The sequence below is a fragment of the Canis lupus genome, chromosome 8 (genome assembly GCF_011100685.1).
Source record: "Canis lupus familiaris isolate Mischka breed German Shepherd chromosome 8, alternate assembly UU_Cfam_GSD_1.0, whole genome shotgun sequence".
Lineage (NCBI taxonomy): Eukaryota > Metazoa > Chordata > Mammalia > Carnivora > Canidae > Canis > Canis lupus.
In genome coordinates, this window is record NC_049229.1 from 38,049,559 (window position 1) to 38,077,366 (window position 27,808).

The following is a 27,808-nucleotide window of genomic DNA, read 5'->3' on the forward strand; positions in this document are numbered from 1 at the left end:
GAAAATAGAAGACCAGAAACCACCAGTTCTACATCAGAGTTCAAATGGTGATGAGTGACCATGGAGGCAGACAAGCAGGATGGAGAAAAGAACGCTAAGAAGAAAGCCTCGGCCACAAAATTATTTAGGAGACCACGAAAGGAGGATGACATTGGATAACAAACCAAAAAATAACACTGCCAAGAAAAGTAAGAGGCCAGCAGGAGGGGATGGTGTCATGGAAACCAGAGCAGAGAAGACAAACATTTCCAGGAGGAGGGAGTACTCAACAGGGTCAAATTCTGCCGAGACTAACATGAAAACAACTGAAAATGCTCCTTACATGCATATTTCAAAAGATGTGTTTGTTTTTAATGGAATAGGATTTTAGGTGGGGGAAGTAGAAACAACAAGAACAATTTAAGAATTAGGCATAGAGGGATCTGTAAAACTCAATTAAATGCAGAAGGCTTGTATTGAGTACCTATAGTACGCCCAGAGTATAACTGGGATAGATTATCCAAAAGTCACCGTAAAGTAATAAAGATTCTTTAAATCTCTTCTTCTCATCTTTTTCTGTCCTTGGAAAGTGGGTTTTATAACCCACTTCATATGATAAAATTGGCCTCGAGCTTTAACTCTACTTGTGTGCATGATTTGATCAGCAAGCACTCCCGACTGCTCTTTCTCCACTAGAATGCAAAGCATGTCATCTGAACAATGGAAGCTTTGCAAGCCAACCTAATTATTAATACGCCCACTGGCTTTTCCAAACATGTGCTTAAATATCTTCTTCACTCTAGGATTTGATAGCCTGGTATTGCAAAACAAGAAACCTTACTCATTTCATTGCCATAATAACCAATTGTCTTTTAGTTTTGTGGTTGGGAAGCACTGGCCACTAGGTGGAGAAAGATACCCAGTGGCCCCCCTAGGCAAAGGCATCAACCGAATTTTTAGTTTCTAAGATTCCTTTAGTGACTCCTCTAGACAGTAGGTTGGATTCAATTATGAACAAAAGAAATCTCTATGGATGGCGATGCCAAACATTCCATGCACTTAGAGGTCATTACTCTTTCCCCTGGAATCTATGCATTCACTTTCCAAGAATGAGTTCCCTGCCCTTCTGATCAAGATAATTCTCAGAATTTGACTTAACAGTCATTGTTCTGATTCTCAGCCTTTAGCTTTCCACACAGCTCTGCGTAACACAGTTCTTGTTATCTGTGAAACAAGGGATTATGCTTTTTGGTCTCTTCCTCCAGTCCAGTGCCACACTCAGATACCACCCTTGCCTTTAAAAAAATATAAAGGACAACAACTTTCCCCTCCAGAAATATTTCTCTTTTTCCTGGGGGCCTTGGAATGACAGAAGATCTTCAGAATCCAAAGGAATAAAACTCTAAAGAGGGAAATTTGAGAACCACACTGTCACGCCCATAATCCACCCTAAAATCTGTCTTGATCTGGAATTACAGCAAATTTGCCATTATCCTTGAATAACTTATGTGAGTAGTATTTTATAAAGAAATCTGTTTCTCTAGTCAAAAGACATTTTTATTCAAGTACATAAATTAACTCTATTGAATGCCTTTTGCTATATTCTTTATCTCTTAAACTTTGTTATATCACATCATAATTTTTTTCTTTGTAATGTTTTCTTCTGAATACACAGCTCTCCTATTTTTAATGTTTTCATCACTTTCACAAAAGACCTCAAATATAGACTTTTAATCTTCTCTTCAAGCAAATTTATACATTTGTTTTCTCATCCCTCATCTAAACAATTAAGCATCTCCAAATATGTGAGTTATTTACTGGAGAATATTTTCCTACTTTCCAACCGATCATTGTTGGCAGAGAGAAAAAATAAAAAGTCACAGTTATTTCACAGATATGATTTTCCTTTTGCTCAAGAATATTCCAGAATCTGTCATTTTAAACCTATCCATTTTTTAAATGTAAAAGAGTAGATCCTGTGAGTTCTTACCACAAGTATAAAAACTTTTTCTTTTTTGTATCTGAATGAGGCAATGGATGCCAACTAAACTTATTGTGCTGATCACTTCATGATACATATAAATCGAGTCATTATGCCATAAACCTAAACTTATTTTTTTAATTTTTAATTTTATTTTTTTAAGATATTTATTTATTTATTTATTTATTTATTTATTTATTTATTTATGATAGACAGAGAAAGAGAGAGAGAAGCAGAGACACAGGAGGAGGGAGAAGCAGGCTCCATGCCAGGAGCCCGATGTGGGACTCGATCCCGGAACTCCAGGATCGCACCCTGGGCCAAAGGCAGGCGCCAAACCGCTGAGCCACCCAGGGATCCCCACCTAAACTTATTTTTAAAATGGAAAGATAAAAGTGGAACAGTGTAGACAGACAAAGATACTTAGAGAGGGAGACCATAAAGCTAAAGAGAAACTCAGTGAGAAAATGAAGGAAGTAAGGACTGAATGGAAAAATATCTGCGGGCATGCTGGTGTTGTATCTGCACTTGGTGGTGGTTTTCAGTCTAGGATGGTCCCTTTCAGATTTGATGCCCTCCTCCTTTCATCTTCACATTCACTCTTTTCCCTGAGGTTTAAATCTTGCAAAGCTACCCAAAGATCTAAAGATAACCATTAACTATATTTCAAGAAGTAATCACTATGGTTAACTTAGAGATTAATTAACTGCTAACTTTACCTTTTATAATTCACTAATTCACTAGCGTTGAAAAGTGTGAGGTCAAATCTTTTACTCTGCTTGATCCTTTCAGCCTTTAAGAAAGTGTGCCTCATGCACATGTGCCAACTCCATGCACACACAGGATCACAGACCCTTAGAGCCTAGATGTTTGGAAGATAAAATCCTCGCCTCATCATTTAAATGACAGGGCACCAGAGCCCTGAGAAGAGAAGCATCTTCCTCCACATCTCCTGATGCTGGTGAATGCATTCAAACCATAAAACAGTACTCCTCATACCTAGTCCAGTGCTGTCCCACATTATGATTTTCCGGAAATGAAGACAAGTGTAACCTAAGCTGTGTGTGTTTGTTACATTGATAGGAGAACAGCAGACACTTCCCAATTTCTGCCAGCAGAAACCAATGGAAGAGTGGTCTAGATAGGTCAGATTTCTCTTTCATTGAGGCTTATCGCACATGGGGCTAGGAGGACCATTAAGCCTGAGCCTCAAATTTAGACTCTTCACCTTTCCCCCAGTAAGATTAAGCATTCAGGTATAGAAAGGCCCGAACAGAACTGAAAGACATTTCCCACACAACTTTAAAGTTGGGGCTGTTCCAGGCCCTCCAGAATCATATAAATAACACAATCATGTTGCACAACACACTGTGTGTGTTTGTGTGTTAACAGCATTGATTTGCTAAATGCAGTTATGTAAACTATAGATCTACTTTTATATTTCACTTCTTCATACACCAGAAGATTCTAAAATGAAAGGCTCTGGTATCTTCAGATATCTGAGAACTCTGCTAATAGGAATAGCAGGTTGTTTTGTGGAAAAATTGGGAATTCCTCCAAAACAAAGGCACCACTCATAAACACTCACCCTCTGCTGGACATGCCTTTTGGAGCTTCAGAATATCATGTTGTGTAAGAACATAGGATCCCATGAGATCCTCACAATGCCCACTGACACAGGGACTATTATCATACCCAGTTCATAGATGAAGAAAGTGAGGCCTATGCTAAGTGCTCAAGCATAAACAATGAGCAACTGATTGAGCTCCAACTACAGAGAGTCATGTCCTGGCTGGACATGGAACCAAAGCCATGTTCCAGTCACTCTAGATCATACCTCCCATGGATGGGTTAATTTCCATGAAGCAACCCTAATGCTTCAGAAAAATCACAAGAATTTCTTCAATTGCCACTTAGTGACTTATCGATCACGTATGAAACTCCTTCTATCAGCCTATACTATCAGCCTATACTATCCTTATTAACATGGAGGAAGTAGGGTGCTCCAGCTGACCCAGAGAGGTAAATGTTTATGTGAGCATCTGAGTGTGTGCATCACATTCAAAGTTTCCTCTTAGTGAAACAGGTCTAACTACTAGCTATCTTGCCTGTGATCCTGCATCTCTTCCCGGGCCTTTATTCCTTTTTTTTTTTCTGGCCTTTATTCTTTTTTTTTTATTTTTTTTAAGATTTTATTTATTTATTAGAGATACAGAGAGAGTGAGAGGCAGAGACACAGGTAGAGGGAGAAGCAGGCTCCATGCAGGGAGCCCAACATGGGACTCGAACCCGGGTCTCCAGGATCCCGCCCTGGACCGAAGGTGGCGCTAAACCACTGAGCCACTCGGGCTGCCCTCTGGCCTCTATTCTGAACTCATTTCTGGCACTAATCATTTTGTGGTCCTTACTTTACATTATAATCTATTGCATGGTACAGTTATGGCTCATTCCTCAGCTTCTCTACCCACTTCCAAATAATAGCCAAATCCTGTTTCTGTTTCTCCGTTGGACCTAAAGGACACTATTTTCGCCCAATATCCTCTCAGCATCCAAACTCCATCAAAGTCTAAAGCAATTTAAGCTGTTGGCCCAGGACTGGGACAAGATAAAGGCAGAAACAGAAGAGTCCTCAGTGCCTCTCAAACTTGTTCTCTGTATATGCCTCTCTTCTGCTGTCCTTGGACCTCCTTTGTCTGCCTGCTACCCTGGATTCCTATAGTCAAGAAAGATAATAATATTACTATGCAATGGCCATAAGTATTTGTAATTCACTGGTCACTGTCCCTCATCTTGTCCCTCTTGGAGAGAAAAGTGCCTTTGATAGAATTTCAGACAGCACACATCTGGTAAGGAGTATTAATTATAACATTTAACTGTTCATTGGGTCATATAAAGTTGGCGCTTCCCAGAGCTAAGTGCCATATCTCAGAGGATGGCCAAGTATGTGACGTTTTCCCTGAAGCAGGATGAGGCAGCTTAGGAAAGAACAGACATTGAACCAGACCCACCCAAGAGAGAAAGCGAAGCCTCAAGACAAGTTCAGAATACCATGTCCAGAGGATCCAAGGCAAAAGAGAAAGAAAGTGGTCCCAGCAAGCCGTCAACCTCAGGAACATAACACTAATCAGTAGGAGAATCCATATAGGCAAGTAGAACAATAAAGGGATTCACTCTGAGGCAGGCCCAAGATCTAAGCAGAAAGGACAACAGGGGAAGGGAGGCTCAACAAGCAAGCTAGGGAGCAGAGCTCTGTTCAAATCCCTGGCCTGTGAATGGCCAGACCAAGACAGGTCCCTAGTTCCAAAGGAATCAAAACACACGCATGTCTCTGAGATATCAACTTGGCTCAGAAAATGAGACAAGAATCTCTCTCCTAAGTATAAGTGGAGAGCCTTGATCTCAAGACAAAATCTTGCTGATCAGAATGGAGAAACAAATTCAGGGCCAGATGCTTTGGCCTCTGGACAGTCCTACAAGCTCTCTGGTTTGCAGAGAGACAGAGACGTGGCTGCTGCTGGCTTAGCAACTGAGAGGGTGGTTGTCTCAGTTAGAAGGTTTGAGATGGGGTCAGGTTGGGCGATATACCCATATAACACTTTATGCTAACTGGAAAACTATATCCTGTCCATACAAGGTTAAAGTGTGGGCACAGCACTTGGCAAATGGATAGCATCTTTGTGTTATCTGTAAGAATATTCCACTCCCAGTTGGACACAGACCTGTGCAGTGTAGCACAGGCTACATTCTAGCCCCCTTCTTCTTCCTCAATCAGGCAGCCTTGAGCAGTGAATAACCTATCCAACCATACCCAGCAGTCCTGGAAAGTACAGTGACTTAATGTAGGAGGCTTGTTCCAGAAAGGTCTAGAATCAAGAGCAAGGCAAGGGTTTTTCTTCTCTTCTCTAAGGGATAACCAAACGTCCTCCTCATACCCCATAGGACATAAAAGGTAGAATCAAGCAGAATATGTATCAGCACATGATTAACAGATCTTTTTCACTTCCAGAAAGGACATTTCAATATGAATTCAAGCTAAGAAATTTGAGAAACTCCAAAATAAATGCTTTGGCAAAAACATCTATTTCATGACTTTCTTTTCAAAGTCAAGTTATGCTTCTTCCTTGTTTTTTCCAGGCTTCCTCTCAGAGTTTTCATCATCTATGACCAAGCGGAGATAAGTTGGACAGATGCACCATTCAGAGGCCAAGTTCCACAGCAATTTTTTTTCTAGAAATAACATCTGGCTTGATGGCTCTTTTCCCCTTGGAGACTCCGCGGCTGTGGACGTGGCTGGCTGCTTGGCTTACTTCGCAGCTGTGGGGCTGCATCCCAAGTTGTTGCTGGCGTCAGCTGCAGCTGGGCAACATGTGGCTTCATCCTTCCATGTCCCCTCCCTGTCCTTTCACGTGGAGCAGACCCCAGAGGGGTCAGGGCAAAATTCTGGATGGTGTCAGCACTCTGGCCCCGGGCCCCCAGCAGCCCCTGGAAGTAAGATCCAGCTGTGTGGGGACTGGTGTTCTGTACCATGTTACCACTGAGGAAAGCCTCAGAGGCTAATCTCTTCTGTCAGGCAGAACCTGGGGGGAGGAAGGGATGAGTTTCCAAACACAGAGGAGATAAAATGAAAAATCTTTTTGGAGAGTGAGGCCTTTCTGTCAGTGAAGCCTGAAGATAAAGAATGAGGAGAAAGGAAAGCCTATAAAGATACTTAGAGAGAAAGGAGTACAGTTCCTGAAGGTTCCAGAAAAACGTTTGCATTGGACAGACTCTGATCCAGTCATTCTTTGAAAACAATGTTTTCATTTTCCAAATACTACATACTCATTAAAGGAGCTATGGAAAAAGAAAAAAATAATACACGCCTGGAATGAATCATGTTTGTACCATCCAATGGTGGTATTTCTCTATAGATAGAATGCTGGGGGTCGGGGTGTCCCAGATTTAATCACACGTAATGTCTGTTTTCATATTTGTGATACCAAATTATATAAATTCTGCCATGTTCATATTCTTCACAATTGTAGTGGCTAGATAACCAAGTAGTTATATCAGTTTTCTAAATCATTCTCTCATAATTTAGGCTCCGTGGACACCGAAGAGACATTTTGAAAGATGAACAGAATTAGCAACAAAAGGATTGGAACAGGCAATGAGAGGGAAGAAAAAGTGGAAGGCAAGTGCAAGGTTTCTACAGGCTGTGAAACTAGAAGGCTGGTGACACAAAGAGCAGAAGGAGGCGACTCAGAGTATGGTCAATGGACCAGCTGCGTCACATTTCCTGAGAGCCTGTTAGAATGCAGAACCCCACCCTCCACCGAGACCTACTGACTCCGAGTTCGCATTTTCAAAGCACCTTTGAGTAGTTCATAGTAAAGATTGACCATCACTGGTTTAGAACAAGTCCTCTCCCTAACCAGAGATACAGAGTCTGTCCACAGTCACACAGCTATATAGTGGCAGACTTGGTCTCTGCTTCTATTTAACCAAAATTTACCTTATTCAACTACTACTAATAATAGATAATATTTATCAATGACTGGCTGCCAGCAGTTACTCTAATGGCTTTACAACTAGTTCTCACAATAGCCCTAGTAGTCCCCGATTTTATAGATCAAAAAACTGAGTTGTAAGTAACGTGTCCAGCATTCTGTAGTAACTGACAGAGCTAAGACTGAACCTTGGCTCTACCACATGTGTTCCTTTTTTTTTTTTAAGATATTTTATCTGTTTATTGGAGAGAGAGAGAGAGACAGAAAATGCAAGAAAGAGCAAGCAGGAACGGGGCGAGGTGGGGGGAAACAGCAGAGAGAGAGAGAGAGACAGAGAGAGAGAGAGAGAGGGAAACAAGCAGACTCCCCACTGAGTGGCTCCATCCCAGGATCCTGGGATCATGACCTGAGCAGAAGGCAGGCACTTTACCCACTGAGCCACCCAGGCACCCCCACCAATTATGGTCCGAACCAGTGGCCTGGACTAGATGGACGGATGCAAGGATACATGGATGCATGGAGCCTTTTGCTGTATTTAGACCAACATATCTGAAAAGTATCACATATAAGTATGGTAGGGACACAGTTAAATATGACAGTATGCATAGCTACACGGATTTGAACCAAGGAAATCTAGTTTCCCAGCTGCTCTTAATCAATCACTGTGCCTGTCAAACTGCATCAATCAATCTGCCCTACTGACTGAAAAATCACTATAGGCAATGTAAAGTTTACATCTATAAGAAACTGGCTATGTGTTAGGCTTCCCTCCTTATTGGATGTTCTTTTATTTTCTATTTACCCATCAGCTTTTTCTCCCAATTCACTCATTCACTTATTCTTTATGATATTCATTTGTTCCTTATCAGTTATTACAGCCCTGCTCGGAAGATTCTGATGATCAAAACAGTCTCTGCCCTCAGAGTCTGCATTCTAGAAGGAATGATAGAGATCAAATAAATAATTACACATACATACGAAGCAGAGCTGGGAAGGAAAAGTATGTAGTGCTGAGCAAACCCAGCAGGGGGTGGTGATCTCATCTTGGAGTCACCCTTCTTCTGCTCCACCCCTCCCTACAGTTCCCACATACCTTACCTTTCTCCATCATTGTTTCTCCACCCAAACATCAAACTCATTTTCCTAACTCCCCCATTACCTTCAGCACCTATCTTACTGTCCCACTGTGCCATAACTAATTACCACAATCTTAGTGACTTAAAACAATTTATTATCTTAAAGTTAAGGAGGTAAGAAGTTCAAAATGGATCCCCTGGCTAAAACGAATGTGTTGGCAGAGCTACATTCCTTTTGGAGGCTCCTGAGGGAGATTTGTTTCCAGAGGCTGCCCCCTTCACGCCAGCAACCGCACCACTCTGATCTCTAATTCTGTTATCTTATCTTCTGTGACTCTGATTCTCCTGCCTTCTTCTTTCACTTATAAAGATCCTCATGATTATGTGAAACCCACTGGATATCCAGGAAAATCTCTACCTCCAGATTCATAACTTAATCACATCTGCAAAGTCTCCTTTGCTGTGTGTAGCAACATATTCACAAATTCAGGGGATTAGGACATGGATGTCTTTGGGGGCCACTATCTTGCCTCCCATATCAGCCTCAGTCTATCTCCCCTGCCTGGTTCCTGGTTCTGCCTGGTTCCTTGTCTGCATCTATTCCCTTCATCCTATTACCCATCATCTCCCTCTCATTCTTTCCCCTCATAACACAACCACGTAATGATTCCAGTAACATATCAGCCAAACAGGAAGAAGGAAGCGTAATGGGTCAACCTGTGAGCCATGACTTTTCCACTGGACCATAACCTTTCTTCTTTTTTTTTCAAAAAAAAAGCTTTTGTCTTGGATTTGATTTTCTAAAAACCAAAACAGCACATTTCCTGGTTCAGAATGTGCCTGCAAAACAATAGAAAGACTATCATTTTTTCCAGGTAATTTTTGTAAAGGAAAAAGTTACACTGAAACAGTTCATTATATTGGTACAGACACTGGGAATGCCACTTCGTATATATCAAAAGGAACAATTCCAAAAATCTACTCTAACAATAATTAGGGGTAAGTACAAAGATGCCCAATTGTTTATCATGATGAATGGAAAACAACCTAAATATTCAAGACCACAGGACTACAGGATCATGACAGTTCACCTTGTAGCCTTTAAAATATTATAATATTATAATACATATTAAATGACATGGAAATAGTGATATCAATTTTCAGAACAATACAACATGGCTAGTTAAAGTACATGATTATGTGCAGAATTACATACGTAACATGACTACAGGGTTTTTTGGGGGTTTGGCTTTATATGTAGTTTTCTAATTGTTCCACTATGACTTAGATTACTAAGCAATAAAAAAGTAGAGTTTACTGCTGAAAACATACAAACATTTTAAAAATTCAAAATAACAGCAATAATAACCAGAATGCATTCAGTTATTTTCAGTTCACAAAGCGTATTCTCAAACTCTACATCCATAAAATGATTTGGACACTAGCCAGGAATATTTATATTCAAAACAATCACTGAGAATCCACATAGCATAAGTAATAGGTACAAGATGACCCTTACCATCTATCTTCTCCCTCTTGCCTACTGTGCTCTTGACACACAGGGTTACTGTGGTCCTTTCAACAAACCACACTTACTGTCACTGCAGAGCTTTATACACTGGCTGTTCCATCTGCCTGAAATGTTTTTTCCACAGCTCTCTCCGGCACTAGCTCCTTCTTATCATTCAAGATTCAGCTCAAATGTTACCCACTCCAAAGGCTTCCTTCATCATCTGATCTAATATATTTCTTCTCTTACCCCTTCTCCAGCCAATTCTTCATGGCACATATCTCAAATAATTTTATCAATTAAGGGGCAATCCCTGGGTGGTTCAGCAGTTTAGCACCTGCCTTTGGCCCAGGGTGTGGTCCTGGAATCCTGGGATCGAGTCCCGCATCAGGCTCCTGGCGTAGAGCCTGCTTCTCCCTCTGCCTGTGTCTCTGCTTCTTTCTCTCTCTGTGTGTCTATCATGAATAAATAAATAAATAAATAAATAAATAAATAAATAAATAAATAAAATTTTAAAAAATTATCAATTGAGGCATTTATTTATAGTTTGCTTCTCCTCACTACATACAAACACATCCTTCTACCTTGGCTAAAACATAAAGTATATGCGTGCCAGGCTCATTTTTGCTCTGTTCACCAATTCCTAGAACATGCCTTATACACAGGAGGTACTCAATACAGCTTTGTTAAAATAATTACCAGTCAGGGATGCCCAGGTGGCTCAGCAGTTTAGCGCCTGCCTTCGGCCCAGGGCGTGATCCTGGAGTCCTGGGATCGAGTCCTGAGTCAGGCTCCCTGCATGGAGCCTGCTTCTCCCTCTGTCTGTGTCTCTGCCTCTCTCTCTCTCGTGAATAAATAAATAAAATCTTTTTTAAAAAAAAATTACCAGTCCAGGTTAATTTTGAAGAAATTCTATCCATTGCATTATAGAACATGGGCTACAAGGCAGTTTCTGATTCTGGTTTTTTAGGTCGAATTACCATTTATATACAGTGAAATGTACAGATATTAAGCACAGAGTTTGATGAATATTGACAACGATATAAGCCCATTTAACCCCAATCAAGATATGGAGCATTTCAATTCCTAGAAAGCTTATTTTTAAGCTTTTTACTTCATTTAGGTAATGTTTATTGATATGGTTTTAAGTGCACTGACCATTTCTTCTGCAGGGCCCAATCTAGTTTATATCCATACATTGTTTTGATTTCATCTAGAACCCGGGAGTTTTGTGTCTTCTACCAGCATCCATGAAACTATGGCAGTCTAACCTATTAGCTTGCTAGTACAGTAAAATCTCAGACTCTCAGAGTCTTTGACAACCAGCATTTAAGCTAGGAAGAATTTGGAGACAGATATTTTTTAAAATTCATCTTTCTATTTAACTCTGGTAGAACCATGGAATCCATTCCTATAAGAATATGTGAAACAAAATGATTTCTCTGTGTTCCAGCTCCTCATCCACTGTCACTTTCTCAACAATCCTCAAAGATAGTGGGAAAGGGAGGATTTTTGGATCATGCAATTTGCTTTTGTCTCTAGTGCTCTTCCAGATTTTGTCTCTAGCACTCATCCCAGCAACCCACACAGTCATCTAAGGCTCGGCTGATTTCACTTCATCCAACAGGATTTCTACATCTACGGCAGGTTTGCAACTCCATCTGCTCCAACCTGGAGTAGTGACCTACCCCATGTATGGAAGCTGCCACACCTCTGCTATCCATAAAAGGCTGCTTGCTTGCTTGTTTGCTTGCTTTTGTTCTTCTCTCTCTCTTTTTCTTTTTACCTAGAATTTGGTTCTGCAACACTTCCTGTGTTCACCTTTCTTCCCTAGCCCCATATAAAAGAATAATTTTAATTTTACTGAGTTTTTAGTTGTTGTTACCAGGAGAGTAAATACTTTTCCCATTCTTCTATATCATAACCAAAAGTAGAAAGTTTTGATATATATCCTTGCAAGATAGCATATAGAAACTCCAAAAATATTTTATATAAAACTCAAGAGCTGCATCATTGTTCTTGGGAATGTATCCAAATTCAGCTCAAACATACAGAAACTTTGGATATAATCAACAAACCTTAAAGGCTAGATAGTATAGTTAAGAGACAGCTAACAGCCGCTGGCAGTGATGCTCATTAAAACCCATGGAAATGTTTACTTTGCCAAGAATGATAACCCCTAGTGACCAAAAAAAGAGAGAGATTTAAAAGTTAGATTTGATTGCATGTTTGAAACTAAGGACAGAAAAAACTACAGAATTAATGTTAAGGAAGGGCTTTTTTAATATTGCCATATTAAAAGAGACTTAAAAATGTTGAACTAGCTGAAAATCAATAATTCAGCACAGCTGGGATCATCCATCTTCAAGATTTGGGAATTTAAGTCTACAATTTAGGGAAATGTCTTTAAAATGCTCCACTATTTCATGAATTTGGTTTTTATTGGAAGTCAAATTATGTCCTACAATTGTAAGCATATAGAGATTGCGTTTCCCATCAAATCAGAGACCATAGCAAAAAGGACTATGGCTCTTTTAAAGCACCTCCACAAAATGGGCAGAAACAAATCCCATTTTGATTTTCAAATCAAAAAATCTGACCATCTGCTACCAACTGTCCTCCTGGTCTTTTTGTTACCACCCACTACTACTTCCTTTATTAGTTAGGGATTTTCGCACTTCTGCTTTGGTACAAGGTTATTTTATTTAACTGTAACATTTATGAGTATCTAGCACACGTTTAACACCAACTTCCACTAGGGATATGAGAGTAAACAAGATGCGCTTACTACCCTTGAAGATTTCAGGACTGATTATCTCAGGTTTCCATCTGAAGTTTTAGTTCTCATTCTCCTCCTCTTCCATGCTTCCAATCCCATTTGATCCCCTCACCCATCATTCCAGTGAACTTTATTTTCCACTGTCAATTGCCTTAAAAATCTCTGTCTCCTACTTGAAGTAACACTGGCCCTTAACGTTGCCCTACAGAGTTTAGATTCCCTGCTTCTCATGGATTGTCCCTCTTAATTCAGAAGCATTCGAGCCCCAAGATCCAGGTCTTTTTATTCAGAGAACATCTCCTGATTATACTTCAAATGAAGTCATTCCCAACCTCAGGTGCCCTCTAGTGAGCACAACTAACATGAGTCCACACATCAAACCTATCTAAGTCCTTGAACACACCCCCAAAATGTAATATACTATGCCATAGGAAGCCAATAGTGTGTATCACCCATTCAGAACCAGACATTCTTTCCTAGTCTCTTAGTTCCATCCTGGTATACTTCCTGTCCTGATCATCCCTTAGGACAGAATGAAAATGCGAAGACCACAGACTCCATATATCTGTGGATTTCAGACCTCGATCAGAGGATCTCTCAGATTTCCTGAGGTGCTCTCCAATCTTTGATTTTTAGAAGTAGAATTGCCTGGTGTTTGTGATTTGTGGTAAATTATTTAGAAAGGTGGACACGACAGTTTCTATCCCATATACCCTTTGCAATTAGAGTTTTCCATGATTTTTATAAAGCTATGGAGGCTCTCCTTAAATCTGCACTAGACTTCTGACTTAATTTTACCAAAAGAATGCACTAGATATAAAGATGTGTAGCTTCCAATGTTAGGCTTTCAGGGGCCTTGTAGCTTCTATTTTTATGCTCCTAGAACACTCCTTCTTGGAATGCTGCCTTGAGAATGTAGTACCGTAAGCAAGCCCAGGCCAATTATGTGGAGAAGCCACTAGAAGAAGAATCAACGTGCCCCACTTGCAGCTCCAGTTGAACTGAGTCTTAAACCAATCTGCCAGCTCAATGTATCCACATAAGTTAATCTAGGCAACAGAAGAACAACCATCCAACCCACAGAAGCATGAAAAATAACTCCATGTGGGGATGGCTCTTATACAGCAACTAAAACTTAAACAATATTTAAGATCAAAATTTCTAGGACAAGATTACCCGGGTATGAACCTACTTACCCTTCCACTTACTAGCTATGTGGCCTTAGGCAAGCTGTCTAAACTCTCTGGAGCCAAATAGCTACCTCTTCTTCCATAGCCACACAGTATTAACTGGCTCCACTATACCATATTTCCTAGCCACCCTTACATTTTGTAACCATGTGACTAAGGAACAGGAACTAGATAAGTGCGTATCATTTCTTGATCTGGACCTAAAGACATTGGACATGCACTTCATGCTCCCTTCCCTTTCTGAAGAACCAGAACATGAATGTGCCCACAACCTAACTTCAACCAAAGACAATCTAGCTTTTTTAAATTTTTTTTAAGATTTTATTTATTTATTCATGAGAGACACAGAGATAGAGAGAGAGCCAGAGACACAGGCAGAGGGAGAAGCAGGCTCCATGCAGGGAGCCCTGCGTGAGACTCTATGCCGGGACTCCAGGATCAGGCCCTGGGCCAAAGCCAGCGCTAAACTGCTGAGCCACCTGGGCTGCCCAATCTAGCTTTTTTAAAAGGTATGTTTACCTTCATAACCTAGCCCACAATCTAGTTTCAACTTCTAGACAAAGAAACATCAGTGGGGAAACAAGATGAAAGGAATGTGATCCCCTAAATGACTGGCTCCATGGAGCCCATTGCCCCCCAGCCTAGACTCATTAACTACAACACAAGAGAAATAAGATTCTGTGCTCTTTAAGCTACAGTGTTCTTCACTTTCTTTGTTATAGCATCTTAGCTTTAATCCTAATATACCCTCTGTGCTCTAGCTTTAAATAATGCTTGAGGTCAATTTGAAATTGTTTGGTATTCTTTTCATGAAGAAAAGATGATAGGAATATCATAATAAAATTATTAGGGTCTTTCGATACTCCTTTACAGGAAAAGTGTTTTGCTGCAATTGAACACTGTAAAACAGTCTGAAAAATTCTGTTCAAGAAAATGTCTCATAACTTATTATAGGGATGTTTGGGTGGCTCAGTGGTTGAGGGTCTGCCTTTGGCTCAGGGTGTGAACCCAGGGTTCTAGGATGGAGTGATGCATCAGGTTCCCCACAGGGAGCCTGCTTCTCCCACTGCCTATGTCTCTGTCTCTCTCCCTGTGTCTCTCATGAATGAATAAATAAAATCTTTTTTAAAAAAAACTTATTATAAAGTACAATTATTAAAGGCTACAAAAAAAATTTCTGGCAATTTTGACTTTAGTTGAAAAGTATTCTAAGAGCATTCAAAGTATTCAGCCTATTTTTGGGCAAAGATTATTTGCTTATCTTAGCAATGTATATTTCCAAACTCAATACTTGACCAAATGAGGTGAGATTCCTGTTTAAACTTGGATATTAAATAGTTTTAAAATTATTACTAGTAAATGAGGCAATTTTTACTAGATTCAACACACTATTTAACAGCATAAGACATGCTTTCCTTTCTACTACCTTAGGGGTCAATCATGGAGACAACATGATTGAATAGAATAAATTTTTCTTGTTGTTTTTAACCCAGTGGAATTCATTTGAGGGTTAAATAACAAAACAAGGCTAAGAAGCCAATTTTCATGGGAAGATATTAAGGACAAATGTATTATTTAAATATTCATGCTTGAAAGGAATTATTCTCTGAAATCTCTTTCATTTAGAACAGTCCATATATAGCAAGAATTTTGATAAATTTGTTACAAGCTTTGGGCAGATGTGGAACAAAGGCAAAATGTGACCCAATGCTACCAGGGTCTGAAAATCACACAACTGTACTATGCTACACTAGTCTGCCAAAATTCATACTGGATGACTCATTAGAAGTTTATAAAATAAAAATGGATAAAATATGCATAAGGCCTTATACAAGTATGCTGTTTTTTTCATGTTTTTATGGTTATTACAGAATTTGTGTTAAAATTAATGATTACAGGGCTGAGAGAATTACCATCTGATTCAAGAATAAAATGAAAAAAACTCAGTTATACATTTCTTCATATTTATATGAGTAGATTCATGGTGCTCTAAGGTTCATTTTGGCATCCTAAGACTGATAACTATGGGGAATGAGACAAGGTAAAAAGCCAATACCCAATTCCAGGATATGAGGAATATTAGAACCCTTGTGAAGAAGGGGGGGAGATAAGCCAATGGTAATTCATGTAAAATAGTTTGGATATATATTGAATAATCAATCGTCAGGAAACCTTTTTTTACTACTGGATTGGGAGGGAAAGTAGGTATGGTACAAAGACCAGATGTTTTCTTCTATCTACCAGAATGGGCTGGAACCACATCATGAATATGATCACATGCCACCCCCTTTCCAACTTAGCCCGATGGTATGACTAAGAGATTTAAACAATATTAGAAGCTGCATATTAGAAACTGAGTAAATTAACTTGAGTCCTCATGGCAGATTCTGTTAGCTGGCCTCTATATTCCTAATACATCTTCCTCCTAGGGATCCAGCAATGAAAAATACAGGTTTTGAGTTGTACACATAGTAGCTGTTACCTTAAAATTTAATTATTTCAGATTACTTAATATTATAAAGGGACAAATCATAATATCATAATTTTATTATGAGGAAACCTGACAAATACCACTGTAACCAAGAGACCAAACTTAATACCGCCAATAATCAGGCAAACCAGCATCATTTGCCTCCTGACATGGTACTGAGAACACAACCCTAACTTTTATCATACTTCTACCAAAAATGCATAACCTGAATCTGATCCTGAGGAAACATCAGTGTAACCCAAAGTGAAGAGCATTTTACAAAATATTGGTTTATATATTCTTCAAAAATAAATCTTAAAATATAAAGGCCGAGTAACTGTCCAAACTAAGGGAGACTTACAGAGACATGATGATTAAATGAAATGCATAACCTTTGGTTGGATCCTCTATTGGAGGGAAAATGGCCATGAAGAAATTTGAATACGGACTACAAATTATAAAGTGATATTACAAAGATGTTGTAATTCTGGAGTCTGAAAATTATTCTGTGAATATAGAGGAGAATAAGCTCATTCATGGGAAATACATGTTTAAATATTTAGAAGTAAAGAAATATGATACTTGCAACATATTCTCAAAGGTTCAGGAAAGACTCTATCTATGGAGGGAAAAGGCATGAATAAGCAAATATGGTAAAATATTAATAATTGGTGATTCTGGATTAAGAATTTATGGGAGATCTTTGTACTATTCTTGCAACTTTTTTGAAATTTAGAGTTATTTTAAATTTAAAAATGTTTAAGCTTAACTCCTTTAAAATATGAAGTTATTTTTAAAAATAAATAAAATAAAATATGAAGTTATTAAGATTTGAAAGACAAGAAAAGTAATCGTTGTTTTCAATACCCACCACCTTGTTTAATAATATTGGTGAGTTCTAGAACAACAACAAAAAAGCTTATCTCTTAGCAAACTAAGAATGTAAATCATTAGAGCTATTCATTAAACAGCAGTTTTAAGTATTCATGTACGTGTTTAAAATAGATATTTTCCAGAGTGCTCTTCTTTCACAGTCATTCCATGGAAAATACCTGAGAATGTCTTCAGTGAACATTGTTAACCATATAACAGCCAGAAAGCAAAACTTTGAATACTTGAGTTGGTACTATGTATGGTACATTCCAAATCCAAAGATCATGGCTACTCTACAAACTCATTCCTTCAGTATTACTGGCCTATCTTATATACTGGGTATTGTGTTGCTCATAGGTCAACTCAGAGCCCAACCACATTCTCCAATGAACCACCAGTCCCCAAGTGGATCTCTCCAACCCAGACCTCTTCTGAGCTGCAATTCCACATGGACCATCTTCACTGGATGTCTCACAAGCAGCTTAACCTGTACCTGCCAAATGGCACACTTGATATTCTCCTCTAAATCTAGGTGTCCTCCACTCTTTCTCTGTTTTAACAAATGTTGAATCCTTCTAGTTGATTCAGAGAGAAACATGGGAGTCATCTCTGCATGTTCCATCTTACCTTCTACCTTCTCTCCACAACCAGTCATGTATCAAATCCTCCCGATCTCACCTCTAAATATATAGCTTTATTGACTTCTCTCATTTCCCTCCAATAGAGGCAAGTTAGTTTAGTAATTAAGATAATAAATTATGGGGACGCCTGGGTGGCTCAGCAGTTGAGCATCTACCTTCAGCTCAGGGCATGATCCCGGGGTCGGGGATCAAGTGTCACATCAGGCTCCCTGCGAGGAGCCTGCTTCTCCCTCTGCCTATGTGTCTCTGCCTCTCTTTCTTTGTCTGTCGTGAATAAATAAATAAAATCTTTTAAAAAGATCATTAATTATGGCAAAATGTTACTTAGATTAAAAGCCAAGCTTCAATCTCATAGCTGTGTAACCTTGGACAAGTCACGTTGTCTCATTGTGCCTCAGTTTCCTTATATGTAACATGGGGACCAATGGTAGTATCTACTTCATAGGATTCTTATAGGAAGTACTCAATAAATGTTAAATATTACTCTCTCCTTTGCCACCACTCCAGTCCAAATAACCATCACCCCTCAAATAGACCAGCCTGTTGTTAACTTCCTTAATTCCACATTTGTACCTCTCTAACAAATACAAGAACTAAGTGATCTTTATTTAAAAACTTGTAAACATCTCACTGCCCAGTGAGATGTGTCCCAGTGGCTTCCTATTGTTTAATGTGTCCCAGTGGCTTCCTACTGCCCTTGAATACAATTCAAACATTTTTTCAAAGCCTATATGTTTCTGTATGACCTAGCCTAATTTTCCTCCAACCCTTGACAGCTGAAGACCACATGATGGGCAGTCATTTGACACAGTGCTACAAATTTTAAGTTAAATAAAGAAGCAAAGTCTCAATCCAATTTAAAATAATAAAAATATAATTTAAAAATAAAAATGAACATGGTCCTATATAAGTGAGAGACAGTATATTGTTTGCAATTTTTCACCAAGACATCCAGTTCATAGATCAGTTTTCATCCACCTTTAGGTGGCTTATTTTCCTATATTTTATTTCTAATAAATTTTAAAATCCTAAATTACAGTTGTGGACATCAGGAATGGCAATCTAGGATGGATCTCCAGACAGCTCATAACTGAATTAAGCAGATGATCCAAAAATTATAGGATGATTTTTGTCTAAAGATTACTTTCAAAGCTCTATCAGATGCTGAGTCAAGGAACCCAAGACACACAAAAGCAGAAAGGTTAGCAATTTGATCCAATTCTCAATCCACTCTGACAGCATCCAATTTTAACCGCATTTCTTCAGGTTCAACTGAGGCATTTAGATTTGGCTTTCAAATATACCCCTATAATACATAATCGGTTTTTCCTGGGATCAGGGAAGAACATCATCATGTGCTGGGAAAAATGAAATTCTCAGCAATGGAGCTCTTTTCACTGTAGGTCAGTCTTAGAACAAACTCTGTCATTTTACTCTCAGTATTAAAAATCTCAATATGCCAAAATAATGGATCAGGCTGTTTGAGATGCTGATATCAGTAATATACACCACTTGAGCAAACCACTTGAAAATATATGTCAATGACATAAAGCTGTCATTATCAGATCCTCACGAAGAAATATTTTTAGCTCTTCCCTCATTGCAAATGCTTGTGAACACCTTTCCTCTCACCAGCAATTCTCCCTCCATCTCCTATATCAATTTTTTCCTTTTCATTAGGTCACTCCTATTAGCATAAAAACTATGCTGTTACTCCTTTTCAAGGAAAGAAATCTCTGATTTCTCTGATCCGTCTCTAAAATCTCTCCAATCAAGTTTTTGTTCCCATTAACTTCACCAAAACCAGCCTTATCAAGATCACCAGTGACCTTCACATTGCAAAATTCCACAGTCAGTCATCAGCCCTCCTCTTACTGCATTTTGCACTGTTGATCACTGCCTCCTCTAGGAAATACCTTCTTACCTGCTCTTCTGGACACCACACTCTCACAGATTCCTTCTTGAGGCACTGTCTTTGCTTCTCCTCAATCCTTTTGCTTCTCTAACCTCTAACCTTTCTCCTTTTTTCCAAGGAAGCAAATCCACATCTCCAGCCCTAGCTCTCCTCTGAAATCCAGTACTTTGTATGTCCTCTTTGTCTAACAGACACATCATCCCCAAAACTGAAATTTTGATCTTCCCTACCCTTGATTTTCCACTTACAGTCTCAGTTAATGGAAGTTCCATCTTTCCATTTGCCCAGAACAAAACCTTTAGGGTTCATCCTTGATTCCTCTTATTCTCTGATAACCTATATCCATTCCTTCAGATCACTGGTATACCCAGAATGTGACCTGTTTATCCACTTCCACTCTGGTCCAAGCCACCCATATTTCACTTGAATTATTACAACTGCTCTCCTTGCTTTTATTCTACCCCCACTTCCAGTCCATATTTTTCACAGAAGCCAGAGTAGCCATTTTCAAATATACCCAATCACTGGTGCCTGGATGGCTCAGTCAGTTAAGTGCCTGCCTTTGGCTCACGTCATAATCCTGGTATCCTGGAATTGAGCCCCGCATCAGGTTCCCTGCTCAGTGGGGAGCCTGTTTCTCCCTCCCCCTCTGCTGCTCCCTCTGTTTGTGCTCTCTTGCTCTCTGTCAAATAAAGAAATAAAATCTTTAAAAAAAAAAAAAAACTAATCACAACATTCCTCTGTTCCAACATTTCAGAGGCTCTTTATCACACTGACCAAAGTCCATACCAGGATCTAAAGGCCTCAGAGTTGGCACTTTGCTCCTTCCATTGCTTTATTCTGTTTCATTCTCATGAATCAAACTACTACTCATTCTGTTTCAGGCACACTGGGGCTCAAACTTCCCAAGGATATCTTCAAATTAGGGCCTTTGCACAGGCTCGTCCTCTGTCTAGAATATTTTTTCCTCACATACCCTATTATGTGCCAAATTTATCTCCTGGAAAAAAAAATTAAACCAAATAAATGGTTAGATGGCTCTTGTTCTATATCAAATCAAGAAACATGAAACTAAAGATATCACAATACCAAGCAGTTTCACCCTTACCCTCTGTCCTGATCATATGGTGATTATGCAAATGATAGCCATAAAGACAAACAAGGGAGAAGGGTATTTGACTGTCATCCTTGACTCTGGAAAAATTGGAATCAGCTACAGAGATGATTCATAAAGATGTATGGTTCTTTATCAGCACCTTCAGTAAGAATAAAGGAGTATTGACATTGACCGAAAGGACAAGAGTTCAGAAACTGATTGGCTACCCTACATGACTTACAGGATCACCACAAACAGTGTAAAGGAGACTTGGATTGTATGGCACAGCACTGAACATTGCTATGGCTTTACAAGCTCTTAAATAAAAGGCTAAGGATTATAACTGGAGGGAAATTGAGCATAGGACACTCCTTGTTTGTGACTCACCATCCACTCTTAACACAGCCAGGTAAACAGGGCGGGTTCTATAGCCAGAGTGCCTGCATGAATCCTGGCTCTGCCTCTTCCTAGCTGTGTGAACTTCCTCTCTCTGGGTCTTGGTCACCTCACCTGTAAGATGAAAAAATATTTTTCACTATCACAATATATTATATTATTGCAAGACAACTGGTAAGTTCCAAGTAAAATATATTTCATGGCTTAAACAAAAAAAAGAGATAATTTGTAATATTTAGATATTTGGGAATATGAATATATATCTTCATTTAACTCTAGAGAATCCTTAAGTTTGGCTCCTGGGTAATATACTAATATCTATCTATTCCCCATTCACCATTCAGGAAGTCATACAAATATACTATCAAGTACTGTCACACAAATATACTACCAAATACTCCGATTGACCACCATGTTGTTTGTTTGTTTTTTTAAGATTTTATTTATTTACTCATGAGAGACACAGAGAGAGAGAGGCAGAGACATAGGCAGAGGGAGAAGCAGGCTCCATGCAGGGAGCCTGATGGGGGACTCGATCCTGGGACTCCAGGACCACGCCCTGGGCCAAAGGCAGGCGCTAAACCACTGAGCCACCCAGGGATCCCCAATCACAATGTTTAATAAAAGGTAATCAATGGTTAAAAATTAAGGAATATGTATTTTTAAATCTTTCCTTATCTTTTTTCTGTAAGATGAGAATTTAATGGTACTCATCTCACAGTTGTGGTAAGGATTAAATATGTTAATAAATGTCAACATATAATATGCACTGTATTATTAGCTGTTATTATTATTATCATTGTAACTTCAAGTAGTACTATTATTGTTATTATATTTTACATTCTCCTTCCTAACATCAATATCTGGAGTTTCCTCTCTCAACTTGATCTTCCATTTTGTACCCCGTGGGCACCAGGAGTGGAACCCACTCAGCCTAAACCCATCAGTATATCTCACTTAACCTAAGTCAGAGAAACCTGGCTGCCTCATGCAGGAAATCCTGAGACACACACTGTCCTCCCTCCTGGGCGAGGTAGCCAAAGAAGTGAAACTCACCTCCCTTGTGGCTGTGGAGTTTCCTGGAGATGCTGAGGATGGAGCCTGCCCAGAAGTAGAAGGCCAAGAATGAATCCTACTGGCAACATTAAGTCCTAGGTCAGCCAAACCCAGCTTCCCTGGAATGTTCGATTACATTATTATAAATCTCCTCTGGCTTAAGCTAATTTGGATCTAATTTTGTTTCTTAGATCTTTTATATATTCATGACTACATTGATAGAGGTGTTATTAATATATTTTTATTTAAAAGACAAAGGATTATTATTTGATGAGGATTGTCTCAGAATCTACACAAATGGGGGTTTAAGTGACTTGCATCTAGTTCTTAGCCACTACCCTAGTCCATTTGGGCTGCTAAACAGAATACCGTAAGTGTTATAAACAACAGAAATGTGTTGCTCACACTCCTGGAGGAGTGAGGGCTCTGTCCTCATGCCCTAATCGCCTCCCAAAGGCCCCACTTCCTAATATCATCACATTGAGTTTCTACATGTGAACTTAGGATGGGGAGACAAACATTCAGTTCAAACTGAATGTAAATATGTAAATACAAAAGCCCAAATTTGAAGAGCAACGCAACGCAAATTATAATCACATGTACCTGCAGATACTCTAGCATTTCATAGCTCTGTTAAGAAAGTCATCTCTACATGCATTGTTTCAAATATCATGTGGCAGTTTATCCAAGACTTCCCATTGCTCTTTCAGGCACCAGTTGGGGCTCTTTCAAGTGCAAGTAGTAGAAATCCTTCCCGAATTAATTTAAACCAAAAAGATAATGCTGTGGCTAATTCAAATGGGAAATCTAGGGCTATGTTAGGAATAGTTTAATCCAAGAGCTCAAATTATGTGATCAGGAATCTGTTTTTCTCTCTTTCAGCCACGTTTTTCTTTAGTATAATGGCAAAAGCATGAGCTCTAGAAATGGGCTGCCAGATTTAGAATCCCAGATCCACCACTTCCTAGCTGTTTGACACTAAACAAATCACCTGACTACAATTAGCCTCAGTTTTTAATCATAAGAATGGAGGAGATAATATTCACCCCATAGGTTTTGGGGGAGGATTAAATGAATTAAAAATATAAATTACTTGGGGCACCTGGGTGGCTTAGTTAAGTATCCAACTCTTGATCTCAGGTCAGGTCTTAATCTTAGGGTTGTGAGTTCAAGCCCCATGTTGGGCTCCATGCTAGGTGTGGAGCCTACTTAAGAAAACAAATAAACTGCTTTATCATCATCATTTTTATCAGCATCAGGCAGGATCTTTCCACCAGGTGATCCTTATGTGATCCTTCGTGAAAGAAATTCTTGGTGAGAGCAGAGCACCCATTTCTGGAGAGCATCAGCAAAAAGCCCCAGAAATCATTCTTATTTGCCAAATCTGGATCGTGTACCCTCTCCTACACTAGAGAGTGGGGTTAGCCCAAGCTGAACAATTTGGGCTGAAGGTAGAAGGTAGAAGGAAAAATTAGAGTGCCATTACCAAAAGAGGAAAGAGAACTTAGTCAAAAGCAACAAATGTCCACGACAAAGCCAGCTATGCCTATGATTATTCAGATAGTAAATAATAGTAGTTGCTGCTTTACATAGTGAAGAATAGTATTCATGCAAAGGCACAGCCTTTGAGCCTCCTTGTAAGAAAAACTCCTTTATTATTTAAAAAGTTGAATTTGATAATTATAAAAAGTCCCTCCCAGACTCCATGAGATTGAGATTCTGAAAAATGTTGAGACATAATAAAAAAAATAAAAAAAAAAACAGAAATAAATCTTTGGGCATTTACAGAATGGACAGCAATTATCATGAAGTCTCCATGTCTGAGATAAACAAATGATGGTACTGAGCATTTGGTATAATTGGAATTAGCCATGAATGCTTCAGAGATGTGCGTAGTTTTGGAGGATCACTTTCCTTTCAATATGAAAGAACAAAACAAAATTTAGATAAAAAATTGCATATGTGAAATTTATAAAAACAAAAGCATTTTAAGCCTATTACCAATCTTCTCATTATAAAGTAAAAACTATATTATTTTATCATACAAAATTATAGTATAAACATGTTGCCTTTCAGGGTAGACAAGAGATATACATCTCACAAAATTAATTACAATTTTTTCAATTCTCCAAAAAGTAAGGTAAAGTACAAAATAACTTCCAAATGTAATATCATCCAAAACAATAGAAGCAAATTAAAAAGCACTAATATTGTTGAAATATCCACAGTACTTTTAATAAGTCAGCACAATAAAGAGTGAATAGAAATTTTTTTTTAAAGTTGGGCTCCCTGGGTGTCTCAGGCTGCTAAGCATCTGTCTTCAGCTCAGGTCATGATCTCAGGGTCCTGGGATGGAGCCCTGAATTGGGCTCTCTGCTTAGCGTGGGGCCTACTTCTCCCTCTCTTCTATACCCTACCCCCACCTCACTCATGCCCTCTCTCTCAAAATAAATAAAATCTTTTTTTAAAAATTCACAAAAAAAGAAAATTTCATAAATTGAATGGAAAATAAACACTTTGTGAGAATTCTTCACCTTGACAATTAAGAAGGGAGTCTCTTCTAGGGCACTCAACCTGAAAACCATGTATCCTTTCACATAATGACTCAGCCTACCTTCTGCCCCTGGTTGCTGGGGTTACAATCACAAAAGACTTTGTCTTCCTCCCTTTGTCCTGGGGGTTTTAATAGATTGTTTGAAGCTGTTTTCTTTCTCCTCTCTCTCTCTTCTACTTATCCCCCTGGGACTTAGTTTCCAGATCATTCCTCTCAGTCTCTGTCGTACACAAACACCAAAACTGAGATCTGAACTGAGGTCTCATTTAAGCACTGATAGTCTTTATGTCTCTATTTTTTCTGATGCGGGTGATTTAAATTAATTAGCAAATGGGCTGTTCAGAAAGTGTGACCAGACACATTAAGTCCACGGAGTAGAATTGCATTTCCCTCTGCATTTAGTGTCCCACCAACAAGGAATTTGTCAGTAAACTGCAGGCTCTCAGGAGGATTCCTTTGTGGGTTTAATCTGGTTACAACTACCAAAACACCTACTGTATACAACAGAATCCCGTGTCCCCTGTCCTGCAACTCTTCAATCTTTGTATTAATTTTTCAGATAACAACAGTACATCATAAGTAGAGGGCAAATTTGAAGCTGTTTTTCTAGCAGAGGTGAAGATTTACACAAATCTTTCTCACTTTCCCCAGTAGATCCCACGAGTAAAAAGGGCAATAAGATTGTGGCAGGGCCCTGAGCCCACAGAAGTTTAGCTTGTGGCAGTGACACTCATGCTCTTCCACTCAGACAATGACCAATCCGATGACTTTCGGCATCTTGGGCCCATATCACTAACAGGCTGAAATAATCATCAAAGATCTTTGTTTGACTCCAAGATGGCTATTTCCAAAAACTATTCCTGCTCCATGGCCTTGACAGAGAAACAACTCAGCACCACCTCAACCTCAGATTTGTCTGCCTTCCAAAACATATCTCTATCAGTCTGGAAAATCAGGAATCAATGGGAAATTTCTTTCCAAACTATTAGCTATCTCCAGATTTTCCAGCTAGTGGGAACCTGAAAGATCCCTAACTACTAGTTTTCTATGGAGGGAGACCAAAAAAACATTTTTTAATGGATTATCCACAAGTCTGGGACAAAACTTTGTGTTCAGAGTTAAGATATGCAATAGTGAAATATAGAACACACACACATACACACGTACACACATACACACACACACACACACACACACACACACACACACACCTTTATCATTACTCACCGAATCAGCCTCTTCTTTCCTAGGACAAAAAGAAGTCCCCATCTGCCTGAGATTCACATGTAACTACTTCTATCAAAATTAAGAGATTCAGCAAAGAAAGAAAAATCCTCCAAGAAAAAAAAAAAGAAAGAAAGCCATTTCTAAACCTATAAAAAGATCATATCCAAGAAAATGTGGCTGATAGATGATTATGATATTATATCATATCACATGACATGATTATAACATGGGCAATAGCAGAGGCTGAGTACAGGTGGTCTGAAAGATTAAAAAAACACAAATATATGAGTGTTCCTTATAATAATGACTCATCCCTCTTGGGGAGCAGCTGTTCCAGACCAGGCCAGTCCTAGGACATCCTGTGAAGTTTTAGCAGTGCCCCAACTGATCTTAAGGGTTAGGTCCAGTGGGACATTTGGGTCAGAACTGCTAGAACCATGCTGTCCCTTCCTTTCTCCCACCTGGCCACCACCACCAGCAGTCTGACTTTCACATTAGCCCCATGGAGGGCTTCCTGTGGAACAGGGGATGACTTGTGACTGGGCTGGACATCTCAGAATCACCATAACCACAGCACATCCCACATTCCTGAGGCTGGAGTCAAAACATTCTCCTATGTAGTGGCTAATCCAGAATCAGAGTTTCTGATCCAATTGCCTTATTTCCCTGTAAAACTTCTAGTTTCAAGCACAAAAGAAAAAAATAGGGGAAAAAAATCTGGGCTCTTTTATTAAAGTCATACTAAAACTGAAAGCAAACAGAGAAGTCAGAATTCCATGCAAAAATGCTCTGCTGGCATTTGGGAAAATTCATGTGAAGCCAAAGCTCAGAGGACAAGAGGGAGCCAAGGAACAGAGAACTCAGAAAAAAGCAGGAAATATCACCCAACAAGATTTCACCACGTACTGGTAAGTTTGTATAAACTTGGTGCTCGAGGTAAACCAATAATTAATGGCTACGAAACCACCACTCGGTCATTCAAATGGCCAAGATCCTTAAAATACAGGCATCCGGTTGAAACTATTTCAGTAAATGGTGTTCATACCACTTCTAAATTCATAACCATAAATCTTTGAAATTAAAGTATATTCTTGACCATTCTACCTAGACAAGAAAGCAGTCACAGTTCTATGGACTCATGGATCTATAAAAACAAGGCTGAATTATCTTTACTTTTTTTTTTCTTTAAATCTTGTTACTCTGGCTCAAGTCAATTTTTTCATATTTAAAAAGATTTATTCCCACATGAGCAATGTGATCCATAGAATCTGCAGGCTATTAAAACTTTAACTTTTTTTTTTTTTTGGCCGTTTTCCATAAACGTCTCAAACATTTTTTTTTCTTATAAATATTCAGTCTGGGGGCAGTAAAGAGTGATGGGACAAGTTTATTTTGGGAAATAGTCAACAATCTCAATAACCATGACCCATCTTTGCATACAAGCCAATCTGATAGATTTGCCAATCCTCTGAATAGAAGGTAAAGGCGGTAACTGGCTGCTTTCAGTACTCTTAGGTGTCCCAATTTGTAATCAAGTATCAATTGGCATGGACTCAAATATCTGTGCGTTTAACTT

The 27,808-nt window shown here is 39.0% G+C and overlaps 1 long non-coding RNA gene across 5 annotated transcripts in view; it reads right to left on the reverse strand.

Moving 5' to 3' along the window:
• Positions 1-27,808, reverse strand: part of LOC102154476 — an 88,322-nt gene that overhangs the window by 60,178 nt on the left and 336 nt on the right. For 2 of the 5 annotated variants that reach the window (XR_005363373.1, XR_005363378.1), the window contains exon 2: positions 21,387-21,509. This is a non-coding gene — a long non-coding RNA (uncharacterized LOC102154476). Of the gene's footprint in view, positions 1-21,386; positions 21,510-22,451; positions 22,571-26,232; positions 26,644-27,808 lie in introns of those variants that run through there. The other 3 variants (XR_005363376.1, XR_005363377.1, XR_005363374.1) reach the window with 3 other exon arrangements.